The 13,357-nt window shown below is 39.2% G+C and overlaps 1 protein-coding gene across 1 annotated transcript in view; it reads right to left on the bottom strand.

Annotated features, from left to right (window-relative positions):
- The window catches only part of klhl13 (kelch-like family member 13), a 34,136-nt gene extending 21,905 nt beyond the window's left edge, over positions 1 to 12,231 (bottom strand). The window contains 2 exon segments of the mRNA XM_071205389.1: positions 10,377 to 10,448; positions 12,116 to 12,231. The gene's annotated coding sequence lies outside the window, so the exon portion shown is untranslated.
- Positions 12,232 to 13,357: the final 1,126 nt, after the last annotated feature.

Below are 13,357 nucleotides of genomic sequence, written 5' to 3'. Positions count from 1 at the left end.
GCAATACAAAGACTTTTATAAAACATTCACCACATTTTTTAAGTTGCTCTTAGCTACCGTGAACTCATGACATATTGTTTTAACAGGAACACAGGAAGAGCCTGAGAGCAAGAAAGACAATGAGGCAGCAGAAAAATTGGCAAGAAATTTGTGTTTATACGCACACACTTTATTTATAAAGGAAACCTCTGCCCCATTGACAACATATCTCTAAACTCCTACAGCCATAGTGGAGCAGCTTAAGTAAAGCTTTTAGTAATGCAAACATAAAAAAGGCCTTTATAATAATATAATGCAATATATTATATAAAAAACACAGCGTCAAACGTTGCAGTGCTAGGGCTCAATCTGAAGCCAACCTGACCAATTAGCTTATGTATATCAAACTAAAAAACATCCAGGTGACCAGCCTCATGATTATCCAAAACATTTCTCAGAATTGGGCGAAGCTCTTCTTTCCTTTTCCCCAGCACCACACAGAGAAGCAGCTGGGCGGAAAAAAGGCGTAAGCTGTATGGTCGAAGACTTCTATTCCATCAAACAGACTTTGATGCATCTATTACGCGACAATGGGTCAGGTGGATGGATTACAATATCAAAATGTGAATAATATCCATCATTCTAATGAATTAAATCAGTCATGACATATCGTATTTAGATTATTTGTATCCATTCATAGATTCTGTGCTCGGTGACATGTGGCTGCCAAATGTCTGTTCTGCCCATCATGATACGTATTGGTCTTCCATAATTAATGCTCTGGGTTAACCAAAATGACAGGGCAGCTGTGATGTGCCATTCACTCTTTTAAAATGCTGGTAATCGAACATGGTAGTCCGATTTAAAAATAGATTAGCATTGAAATGCAGATTAAATAAAAGGGACAAATTACATTTCAATAGAGTTACAGTATTTATGAGAGAATGTCCTTATAAGATTAATCAAAATGGCAATTAAAAACTGCTAAATACAACATGTAACAAAGTATATGGTGCAGACAGGTGTGTGTGTGTGCGTGTGTGTGTGCATGTGTGTGTGCATGTGTGCGTGCATGTGTGCGTGCATGTGTGCGTGCATGTGTGCGTGCATGTTCTTGGTGCGTTATGTTAAGCATTAGGTCCACTGTTGTGCCAAAAGTTATTGGAGGTTAATTCTGTCCAGGACAAACTATCCATACACGATCCCCAGATAATTGCTCCAATCATGCTAATCATCTCAGCAGCCTGTGCGCTAGAATGACTTTGTAATTACACTTTATAATTCAAACGCACTTTAAGGTCAAGGCTGGGGAATTTACGAGTACCTAAAATTAAGTTTCAAAAACAATTTCAAAGCCGCAGCACCATAAGAGGTTAAGCCAAACGAGCTTCACAACGTGTGGGTGGAGCAGACAATCTGTCAACATGTAGCATGTACTTAATCAGCCTGAACGATGCTGGATGGAGGAACACGACCCAGCTGAGCGTGTGGTAACGGAAAAGTACAGCCAGAAGAATATGAATTTTGAAGAAAGTTTGCATTTCTTCATTTAGAAACATCAAGATCCACTGAAATGAAAAGTCACTTCAGATATGTGAAATTATTCAGCAGAGGCAGACTCTGCAGGGGGATGTGAACCCAAGGACTGCAACCAGTGACTAAACAAAAAGGCCAGAGATGTGTCAACGCAACGGGAAATAAGACGCGTCAGCATATTTTTGCCTCGACTCAAATGAAAAAAGAGGCACCGCTTTGCATACAAATGGGCCTAATCTGTCACCATCTAAACGAGATGGACGATAAATTGCCAACCCTTTCACAATCATATACAGTCGGTCAGCAATAATGATATTTTTAAAACCTCCCTAACTGTCACGATGGTAACGAGCAGAAAAACAATATTTATATTAAAATGGCAAAGAGTAAGGTAGTTTTTAACTGACCCGCTGATGGGGTTCAGTATGGATTTAGTTATTTTTTATCATCTAATTATCCAATGCTGCAGACTTTTACAATCTAGTCTTTAAACCTGCAAATAAGGTATTTTGACCAAGGCAAAATATTATTAAATCAGTTTGGTTAAGCCTCTCCGAAGCATCTTTTTGAGTGAGCGGGTGTTTCTCAATGTCGAGGACGCTTGCTTGGTAGCACATGTCTTTGAGTCACTTCCTTCAGAAGCTAGGCAAGAATCCTTCCTGGCATTCGGAAAACGAAGAGTGGAACAGAGTAGATGAGCAAGTGTGCAGGACGTGTGCGTCATATGAGAGGCCCCGCCTTACATTTGCGCAAAGCATTGTGGGGATTTTAAGACCGTGGAGTCTACACATGTGCAGCCTCGAAATGTCTTGCTACGACGTACGCCAGGCTTGGTAGAATTCCAAGTATGCTGGACATTGGAACAGTCCTTCGGCAGCACTCGATGACGTAGTATGCTTGAAATAGAGTGAGTGAGATGAGCACAGACATGACAATCTACCCTGACTGAACTCCCTTGATGCTCTTCTACCTCCTGAGCCTGCCCTCTGGCCTTCCAATGAAAATAAATGATCCCGGTCCCTGTGTGGCTCCGGATTTTTGTACAAAATGGCCTCAAGTCAGCAAGAACTTTATGTGCGTCTCAGATAAAAGGGCAGGGAAATTAAAAAGGTCCACCACAATGCTCAAATTTGGATCATTTTCCAGCAACTGAAGGCATGGGTGAAAGTGGATTGGGACACAACCATGACGAAAACACACCATCTCGCCTGGCATTTAGAAATCACATTTATAATGTTCTAATAACGTCTTCATTTCATGGCAGACAGCGGCAGTGTCGCTGATGTGGCACACCAAATGATTGTCTGCCTTCCATCAAAGTAAACACATTTAAGGAATATTAAGGTGCACTCAGTAGAGCACAGGTCTGTCTGTATGAAAGGAATACTGTTGTAATGTTCGATTGAATGAATACAAGCACAATTTGTCCTGTGTTGTGTAACCTGACGTCAACGTTCAAGCAACACTGAGTGACGTCTTTACCAGTTCCATCTTGTCCACAATTTTTGCGTTAATGTTGACGTCAGGTTACACAACACTGACATCTTTACCAGTTCTATCTTGTAGTAGATCAGCAAAGGAGCAGCTAGATGTTCCGTGCCTAGAGTATTTTTCATTTGATATATTTGAGTGTATTCCTGGTCCATTTTAACAACAACGATGGATTTGACTGTCATTCATAATTGTACACTAAATCTGACGGCGCAAAGAAAGACCAACGTCAGATAATAAGAAAATGAAGATATGTCTAATACATCAAATAATGATAAAAGCCAAAAGTTTGTAGCGAGACAAGATGAAATGTACTTTGTAGTTTTTTTTAAATACTGAGTAGTAGTGTATTATTTAGCATCAAGATAGCATTTGCACACATTGTGAACAAATTAGTTAGTTATTGCACCTGTGACACAGCTTCATAATCTGTTGTGTGATGTGTACGTTTTAAAACTAGTAACTAAAAAACAGTTTGATCATTTACGGCCAGTTATAACAAGCCAGCAGTCAATGAAGGTATTAAGTCAATAAAATATGTTTTTCAAAAGTGTTGAATCTTCGAAACTAAGAGATGTCCTTGAGAGCAGTCAGGAATGTGGACAAAAACTATAAAGGCTGATGAGTCCAGCAGTATTCAAGGTTAGCCGTGGATACATGCACGCACACACACTTACCACACAAGCCAACACATAATCCCCCCAGGATTATGCCTTCCGGAGATAACAAGACAAACGCAACCAACAACATCAATCGGATCTGACAACAGCCCTTAAAGAAACACATCCTCTATATTCAGATGCGTGTGCTTCTGTTTTAAGAATGTTCTCTACAAAATGTATGTGTGAAAAAATTGTGAATTACTGCAGTACAATCATTCGTCTAAGAGCATTGTAGTTTTAACATCTCTGCTGGCACATCATCCCAATTAACACAAATCACATTGTGATATATCCGGTGACACCCATGAGTATAATTCCACTGTTTTATGTATTTTTAAACATAACAAGTGTCTTTCAAGTCAGTGAGGTAAAGAAAAAAAACACCAGCACAAAACTCAGCTCTTACTCAGTTTGATGTCAGCCGTCAAATCAACTACGCTCCAATTATTAGATTATCCTTTTAACTGATCAAATTAATGCAGGTTGGTAATGAAGTATGCTTCAAAGAATGTAAACTAATGGGCAATTTACCTTGGAGACTGCAAACATGTATAGCCGTAGTGAAGGGGTTTCAGCAGAAGGATTTAACAGCCACATGAGACATGTGAAGCATCTACATTCGCAAATGACTGCTAAACTGACTTTCAAAGCTTTCATTTATATTTCTGTACACTCTGTATTGAATTGAGTCACACTGGCTTTTACTAAAGTGTTAACACTAGAAATATTTCCAAAGACGGGGTGACTTTGACTTAGTTCATTTTGGGAGTAGCCACATGTTAGGAGAAGGCTGCATTTTTCTCAGCAGCTGAAAGGTGACTTTTAGGCTCTAGTGTGCTAAAGCAAAAAATATGAAGGTCAAGTGGATTTCTTTTTTTTTGATGCTTGGAATGATTGATGTTTATCCCATTTGTCCTTAACGGCATTGTTGACAGACTGACAAGGACCATGCGGGGAGGGAAAAGGAGAATATCACACGCTGGACTGGAGTCGAACAGGCTTTGCTGCAGTCGAGTTAGCTGGCGCACCATGACGTCTCCAAGAGGTGATTACTAGAGACAGCAGTCACACATGTTAAGTGCTTGGTACTGAACCGCTGTGTGATGAGGGATGGCATTCATTTCAAGGACATTTTGGGGGATAAAAGATAAACCCAATGATGCTTTACTGAGCGGAAGATTGTTCTATTGGCCGTGGAGGCAGTGAACCATTCCCTGTTGCTAGCCTGAAATCTGCACCAGGGGCAGTTTAACAGTCTATATATAGGATTAGGGTCGTTTTAAAACAGGCAAGCACATTGTGAAAATAAATCCTTATTATTTTACACATCATGTAGGTCAGGTATTCCAAAAACTCTCATGTGTCCTCCATCATCGTGCTGCTGCTCTGGATACATATAGAAAGATTTCCCCAGCAGCACAGCAAGTTAAAAATGTCTTAGGCCAAACTGACAGAGGCACCACTCAAAGGGCCTATAAAGAGCAACTTCTCCCTGACCACAGGGTAACCTATAATTGGGGGCCCGATATCCGCCCGTCTAAAAACACAGCTTACAATATACACATTTCAAAATAGTAAGTGGTGTGGTGGGGCAGTTCCACACTGGGCAGAGGGGGGTGGAGCTTCAAGGCTTGTGTACGCTTCACTAGTTGGCGTGCGCACACAATCTCCCGTGAAGACACGCAAGCACCATCCGCAGCCACTGAAGGGCACTCGATGGCCTCTCCTTTGTGCTTTTTCCTTTGCAGAGTTAAACGAAAAAACTATTTAAAAAAAAGACATGCCGATGGAAGACATTCCTTTCTTGCTTTTGTACAATGTCAAGTGTTGAAAAATAAATACCAGACTCACTGATAACATGCAGTAGCGGTGTCACTTTTACACAGTTATTTTTAAACACTGCCACTAACTCATATTATGAAGATTTTAATATCACAAATGTTTTTAACTGATATACCACACAGAGATGAGCAGCACAGGGCAGGATTATGACTTTATATATTGAAATTAATAAAGCAAGTATGAACATTTTCCGTGTTATAAAGAGTGATAAAAACACTACAGGAGTAAAGAGAAAATTGTTTACCAGTAATACATATATATTTTTCTGGTCCCAATTTGGTGTTACCTTGCGCCACTTTATTTGTAGCTAGCTCAATTAGTCAACATATTTGCTAACCTGAATTCTTCATGGACACGATTGAGATTTTAATTAAGATTTAATTTAAATCAGCTCAATTTATTCCACTAAATTATTGACTGAAATGTTTGGCAAATCACTTTAGATCATATTATATAGTGTAACCAGATCAGTTAAACAGGTGAAAGATCGACGTGTGATCTACAAACTGCCTGGATACAGATGGGTGGGGACATTTGCCCCTGAACTGCCCTTAAGAAAGACACATAACCCCCAAACTGCTCCAGTGAAGATGCCGAGAGGCCAACATATAATACTTTGCGTGTATGTGTGAGAAACTACCCTGGTTAAATAAAGATTAAAATGTAATTGCCAAGTCGTTAACGCCAATGGTGAAGCATCCATCATGTCATTTTGTTAATTACTTAATACAAAGTGACACAATTTAGTGCTTCAAGTTTAAGGCCATGTATGGTAAATGTACATATTGTGCACTTTTAGAGTTAGCCCTTCTGCAGATGTCACCTGCTACACTGAGGTTAGAGGATGTATTTATCTTGCTGTGATGCAGCAATGTTTAAAATAAACATTTGTGTAAAACTGCCAAAATTAAGCCCTTAAGCAAAGCTACGTGATAACTGCATGAATCCAATTGCGTACAAATCCATCCAAGTAAGCCTCGTTAGCCTATGGAATTGCCTTCAGGCTATTCCATATCAGCTAGCCTAGCCTGCCATGAAAACTGTTTTCCTTTTTTTCCCCCCATTTCAAGATGTTGGTTGTTACTCTCATTAGGCCCTATCAATGTCACAAAGTCAAACAAGACACTTGTCCATTCCAGCAGAGCTCAGGAAAAAGGGGTAAAGAGCGATGATGGCGAGAGGCACTTCCATTCTACCCTTCCCCCCCTCCTGAACAGTAGCAGATGACAATAGCTTCAAAACCAGGGCACGCCAGACATCCTGACAAAGGCAGGCTCCTCCCAAGCTGCTGAGTCCCCGTTCCCAAATAAACATAGCCACAGGGAGAGAGCAAGAGTCGGGGATGTGGCGCTTGCCATGCCATGTCCAGACTAGCGACAAAATGAGTCCTGCTGCCCAAGAGCAAAGCATTCTGCCAGCGAACCATAAAATGCATGCTGGACAAGGAACAGCTCCTGACACACTACGAGGCTTAATCACATTCTGCCTAATTACAACTGCAACAAATAATACATTTTGTTATTTCTAAGTCAAATAAATCAAAAACAAAATCTATCCCTATATGAATGACATCAAAAAGGTACAATGAGTATACCATTAGTCTCTTACTCACATGTAGGCAGGCGAAAGGGGTGAGGACCTGGATGTCTTAAGAACCGGCACTGGGAATTTCCAGCTGACAGGAGAACCGCTTTTCCATTTTAACGGCATGTTGTTGTCACCAGAATGGAGCTAGAGCAATACCAACAGCAAAGACCATTTCCATGAAAAGGTTTCCAATGCAGTCTTCCATCCTACTCTGCCCACACCATTTAAGGGGGAGGGAGAGCAGCAGCAGCAGCTACAGAAATACACTGGTACAGGCAGTGCAGGCTACAGTCAGGGTTGTGACTCTAGCAGCAGCACCGAGAAGCCAATAGATTGCATCCACCACGACTGCTTGCCCTGCTGCATTTACGGTTGTCTCATGGTAGGAGGGGGGAGAAGCCCAGCCTTCCCATCAGCCTTTCAGGGCTGTAAGCAGACCAGCGGCTGAGCAACAGTGCCACCTTGTTAAATGAGATGTGATTACAGTTCTGGACGTGCTTTGAAAATATGTCGTAGAGTACAAGGAAGAAAACTATTATGTTTATACAATTTAATTACTTTGAACCAAATAAAGTTACCATCTTCTTAAATAAAAAGTCCCTCATTGAAATTAAATAAAAATCTACAAAATATGAAAAGTCTTAAACTATCCAATGATGCTTTTTATCCTTTGCGTTTCAAAAAACAATGGGGGCACAGTAGAAAATAAAATGCCAAATATTTGTATTATTTTTCACCATATGTCATGACCATAGACTTTATATATAAAGGTCATGACACTAGAATATTCAAGACCTGAAGTGACACAAATGCGAATTATCTGATATTTCTGAAAAGATACTCGCCGAAAATACCTAATATGAGAACCAGAAAAGTAGAAAAATTAATATCTCACTGAAAACAGAAGACTTTTAAGAAGTCAATTAGATCTGTTGGATTATTTGGCAAGAGATTGAGGAACAGCATCTGTTGAAGTTCATTTGAAGTCAAATGTAACCATATAAATGCCCCTTTGTAACCACCATCTAAGAGATATATACAAATTGTACCTAAATCATCAAGGGAGCAAAGCAAATACACTCCGACTGGCAAGTAACACATACAAAATACATGAGTCCACTGACTACAGAAGAAATGGCCCATCAGAAACAGGGAACACTCACTATGAGGATTCTCAAGTATTAAAAAAACAGCATTGAATTGTAACAGCGGCCATCATTTCAAATGGGACAGTAAAACATTTTCTTAAAAACATTCACAATAAAGTATACATGTTGAATTTTAATTATCCAGATAATCGTGAATATCCTCGCATGACCTTATTTAGAAAATGTGTCAAACAAGCTATCAAAGTAGAGTGGAAAAGAGAGTCTGGAAAGATACAGGAATTATCATGCAAGAACAGAGCCAAACAATGTCCCCATTTGTCTTCCTTGTGATTAATGACCACCTCATTTAAGACTGTCACAAAGAAAGAAAAGGGAGGATGTGTCCTATTTGAGAAGCAATAAACTAATATTTGTTTTTTAGCTAAATGTTAAGTAGAGAAATGGCAGTATGTTTTAAGCATATTTGATGATTGTCAGGATTACATTGTTAATCGCAATTAATTTGAGTCAGGATATTCATGATATGCAATAAGGATTTTCTTATGCGTAGTCCACGAAATTAAAATGATATTTTTCATGTTTTAGATGTATTTCAAAGTGTTGAAACTGCAAGTGGGGAAGATGGCACAATCTAGTTAAAGGGAAAAAAGGCTTCATGGGAGGTTTTGAGGGGGAAGCATCCACCTGCAGCTCCATCCTCATAACAATCTTCATTACACTTTAAGGCTTTCCACTATTGTCCCTCCCAGCCAACACTATAAATGGCAGAAGGACCTTGCCTCCACTGCAAGGGCAGCAGTCATTTGGTCTCTTCTGTCAAAGCCCGAGAGCTCAGAGCTCCACCTGTCATCCTCAGTTATACTATTATTACTCTCCTCACAAAAACGCAACTCCCTTGGAAAGATAATATCACTGCAATATTCCAAACAATCAGTGTTATGATGTTCATTTTTAAGATATGTACCCCTGTGTGTAGAAAACTTAAAATGTTTGATACAACAAAACACAGAGGGAGAACTGATGCCATGATTGTTGCTTCTTTCAATCAACTCAACAGTTAATGATCATATCTGTTTTCCATAACTGCTCATCCAGTTGGTTTAGTTTCTCATCCACCTCCACACTGTCACAGTTATGTTAAAGGAAAACAGTTTGCAAACAGATGGAAGCAAATACACAAAAAACTCTCACACAATCTACCCTTGTATAGCAACACTCGGGTCTTAATCCAAGAGGAATCAGTATATGGAATCATTTGATCGGACGATATTAAAGAAATAAAAAGCAAGTTCATATTGTCATCTGCTCTGCTCTATTATTTACACTCAGTTTTCAAGCAGACTATGCTTCACCTGCCTGCTGTCATTGATGTCAAAAGAAACTGATCATTTGTAACAATTACAACATAGTCGATTATTATCGCAAAATAATTACCACAAAAACGGAGTAAAATGTGTGATTCTACCAATTAAAGAACAGAGGTTGCGCAACTGAACCAAGTTTCTGTATCTTCTCCATTTGTTTCTCCTGCAGCTTACTCACGGCTATACTGATATTCCTTTCCAGCAAACTCAAGAGAAGCCGGGCCAAATGTGTCCGCTGAGGACATTTTTTTAGAAGTCATAGCTTTAATCTTAACTTTGCATCATTTGATGATATACTGTTTAAAGTTGAAGAACAAAGTGATCAACCCCAGTTGTCGTTATATTCAATTTAAACTTCCACATCTGGTCAGTGACAAAATTGTTTGAGAGTACAACAGCTGGCAAATGGTGATAAATTAGCAACACCATGTCGAGGCCATTCAGGCATTGGCAAACTGCCAAAGGTGAATTAATGTCGCATAAACAAAGTAATGTCATTTAAATCCTGCGTGACACTTTAGTAAGACTCTTAGCAGTAGTTCTCAACCCTTGTCCCAGGTAATTGATGCTAGGCCTACTTCTTTTCTTTCTTACAATCTAATCACGGATTACCCGATTAACACGTCCAATTACAGGCAGAAGACATTTTCCAAACCGGACTGACAACAGCACTGATAACTCAGGTAATGTTTACAATTCAAGAACGGTCAACCATTTTAAAAATAATTTTGCCTAGTTCAAGTTAGTTAATACACATACTCAAAATTGTAAGAAAAAAAACGGAATAAGAGACATTTGCACATTACCTGTCGTGTAGTCCGATGGGCATCGTCTCCCCTCTGTGCACAGGGTGCTCCATACCCTTGCCAAAACCACACCTAAAAAATAACATGGTACCATCAACAAATATTACATTTAACACAAGAAAAACAAGCCAAATATGTTACAGGTAGTAATGGTTTGATTAGCAATAACAAGTCTTACAACTGTACTATATCAGAGTTTAATTTTGTCCGCACACATACAATGTTTTGCCTAATTAGACAAATATATCAATTTCCGTAACCAAGACACGTTTGTAATGCAGTAAGTCATGCATGCCAGTTTAATAAATTGTGTCTCACATCTCCAAAACAAACAGAGAACACATGTAATATTGTACTACAGATCAACAGTTAGACTTTCTTACGATTTCACACAGTTTTAAATATGTAATAACATCTACAAGCTACTTTGTCCCAACTGAGATGAACAAGTGAATAGAAAAGCCCAACATGACAGTTCAAAAGTGTCAGAAAAGGTTTAATAACAGCGTACGACTTCAGTAAATATCAGAACTTTCCAGCATGTTAATCCTAAAAGCAAACATTTGTGTTGACATACTTTAGCTCCCAACAGCCTGTGCTCATATTACTTCATCAAGATAATATATTGGCATTAATGTTCATTTTGGATGTAAAATGTCCTACATGCATTGATGAAAGGGGGCATGGGCGTTTCTTGATCCCCAACCCCAGCTGAAATGTGACAGTTGCATCATATTCCTAACTTGTTGCTTTACACAGAACTAGGCTAATTTAAGCTATAAATATCTGCCGTGTGTGTGTGTGTGTGTGTGTGTGTGTGTGTGTGTGTGTGTGTGTGTGTGTGTGTGTGTGTGTGTGTGTGTGTGTGTGTGTGTGTGTGTGTGTGTGTGTGTGTGTGTGTGTGTGTGTGTGTGTGTGTGTGTGTGTGTTACTTGGCAGAACAATGTCCCGGGTAATTCAGCTGACATGATGTACTAAATAAAGGGAGTGCTTAGATGTTTTAAAATAATTGCCACTGGTAAACTCTATTACTATTTGTTAAAAAGTTTCCGTAACCGCCTGGTTCCTGTTGATATGAACACGTTAAAGTGACATGTTTGTAGTGACACTGAACAGATGGAGTTGATAGTTTGCTTCTGCTAAGTGCTGTGCGCTGAGCTCAGGCATGAAGACGGTGAGGTTAGTCCTTTAAAAGCTAAGCTTGAAACATGTAGGCAGAAACTATGGAGGTAGCCGACTTCCTTGCTAGCAAATACTTTAGGCTGTTAAAAATGCTATTGTTTATTAAGCCACGCTAAACGTATACATTGTCACAAGAGGCAAAGCTGTCAGACTGAAGCTGTGCTAGTTTCCTGGCCATGTTTCTTTAGCCAAGTCCTAACATCTCCAGTTGGAACAGGCTAATGCTAACTAGCCAAGCTAACCCTCAAACATGACCATTGGCTAGCTTGAAACAACGTTAGATCAAGACAAGCGACTACATAGCTGTTAAGTAAGTAGCTCTTCGTCCGATATCTTTTGTAGCTTCATTACTGACAGAAAACACGTAAAACACCGGGGTCTTTACATGAGTTAGTTTGGTTAGTTATTAGTTAGTGTGGTTGCTTGGTTTGCCATCATATGTCTGTGACTACCTGTCAAACTGATATTTGTTGATCTTGATATACTACATTTGCTTTTTTAACCACCCTATGTATCTTGAATTCACTCTGTAAACTTTTAAATAACATATTCCATACCTTCAACGCCGAGACAACGTTAACTAGCGTCCTTGTTTTCCTCCAAGCCTCAAATCCACTTATACCCTGGCCTGTAGCCTCCTTCCTTGTTTTATCCAATGAAGTCATGGCTTACTAGGAGAGCCGGAGCATCCTAACTTCCCATTGGTGGAAGAGTATGGCAATCTTTTCTCATTGGCTCAAAACTTCCGTTACTAAATAAAGTGTTTCCAAAGAGGAGTCGTCTTTCTGTGAGGCATTTGTACCCTGTAACAAATATTGTGTTGCTTTGTTCGACTAATTAGGGTACTATAGATAGTGTTTTCTTCGAAACACCCAGCAGTATATACAAGGATAGTGATAGGCACCCTGTTACAAGTATGAAGTGACAGCCTGAACTATCTTTATTTATTATTTTACAAATTACTGCAACAACACACACGGTGAATCCAATGAAGAGCCCCAAGTGCCCTGCTGTATGTGGTCATTTTCACAAAAGAAGTAGGACTTTTTTGAGGTTATTATCAGGGAGATAAGAGGGATTTAAATGCAGCCTGCAGTCCTTGATTAAATAAGAACTGCGGTATGTGTGTACAGTGTCTGCACCAGGCACGTGCACACATAGACATCAAAGTGGGCTTGAGCCCCTGCCCTTTTTCTTCCTCCAGAGAAAGTGCCCTTTTCCCCCCCTTTTAAAAAATAAATAAATGAATATATATCTACTGCTGTTTGCGCACAGTTTCCCTTTCCAAAAATATATTGATTGAATACAAAATAAAAATATCAGGTCGGGAGATTAGACTAAAGTTCTGATGTGTTTGATTGTTGGCTGCTCATTTAATAACTGTTAATTGTACTAGTTTGTTATCTGCTCTTGTGCGTAGTGAATAAAGAAGACCATGCATTGACTCTGTGTCAGCTGATTATTTTGTAGAAATCTGTTGAGTATTAAACAATTGCGTGAGTGTGAGGGCATTAAAATAAATTGGTCAGTAAGTCAGAGATGTGCAACTATATTTAAGTTTTTGTTTTATATATTTTTTATAAATGATTATGGGAAGTGCCCTTTTTCTCACTTGAGCACCTGCCCCCCAAAATGTCTGTGCACGTCCCTGGTCTGCACTGTATACACAGATTATATTTATATATATATATATATATATATATATATATATAAATGATAAAAAATGCAATCTTATGATGCAAAACACATTCAGAGTTTGGGGTTTATTTCGTTTTTGGTTTTTGCCATGCATATTTATT

This window comes from Pseudochaenichthys georgianus, chromosome 14 (genome assembly GCF_902827115.2).
Source record: "Pseudochaenichthys georgianus chromosome 14, fPseGeo1.2, whole genome shotgun sequence".
Lineage (NCBI taxonomy): Eukaryota > Metazoa > Chordata > Actinopteri > Perciformes > Channichthyidae > Pseudochaenichthys > Pseudochaenichthys georgianus.
This window is presented reverse-complemented; position numbering and strand designations above follow the sequence as displayed.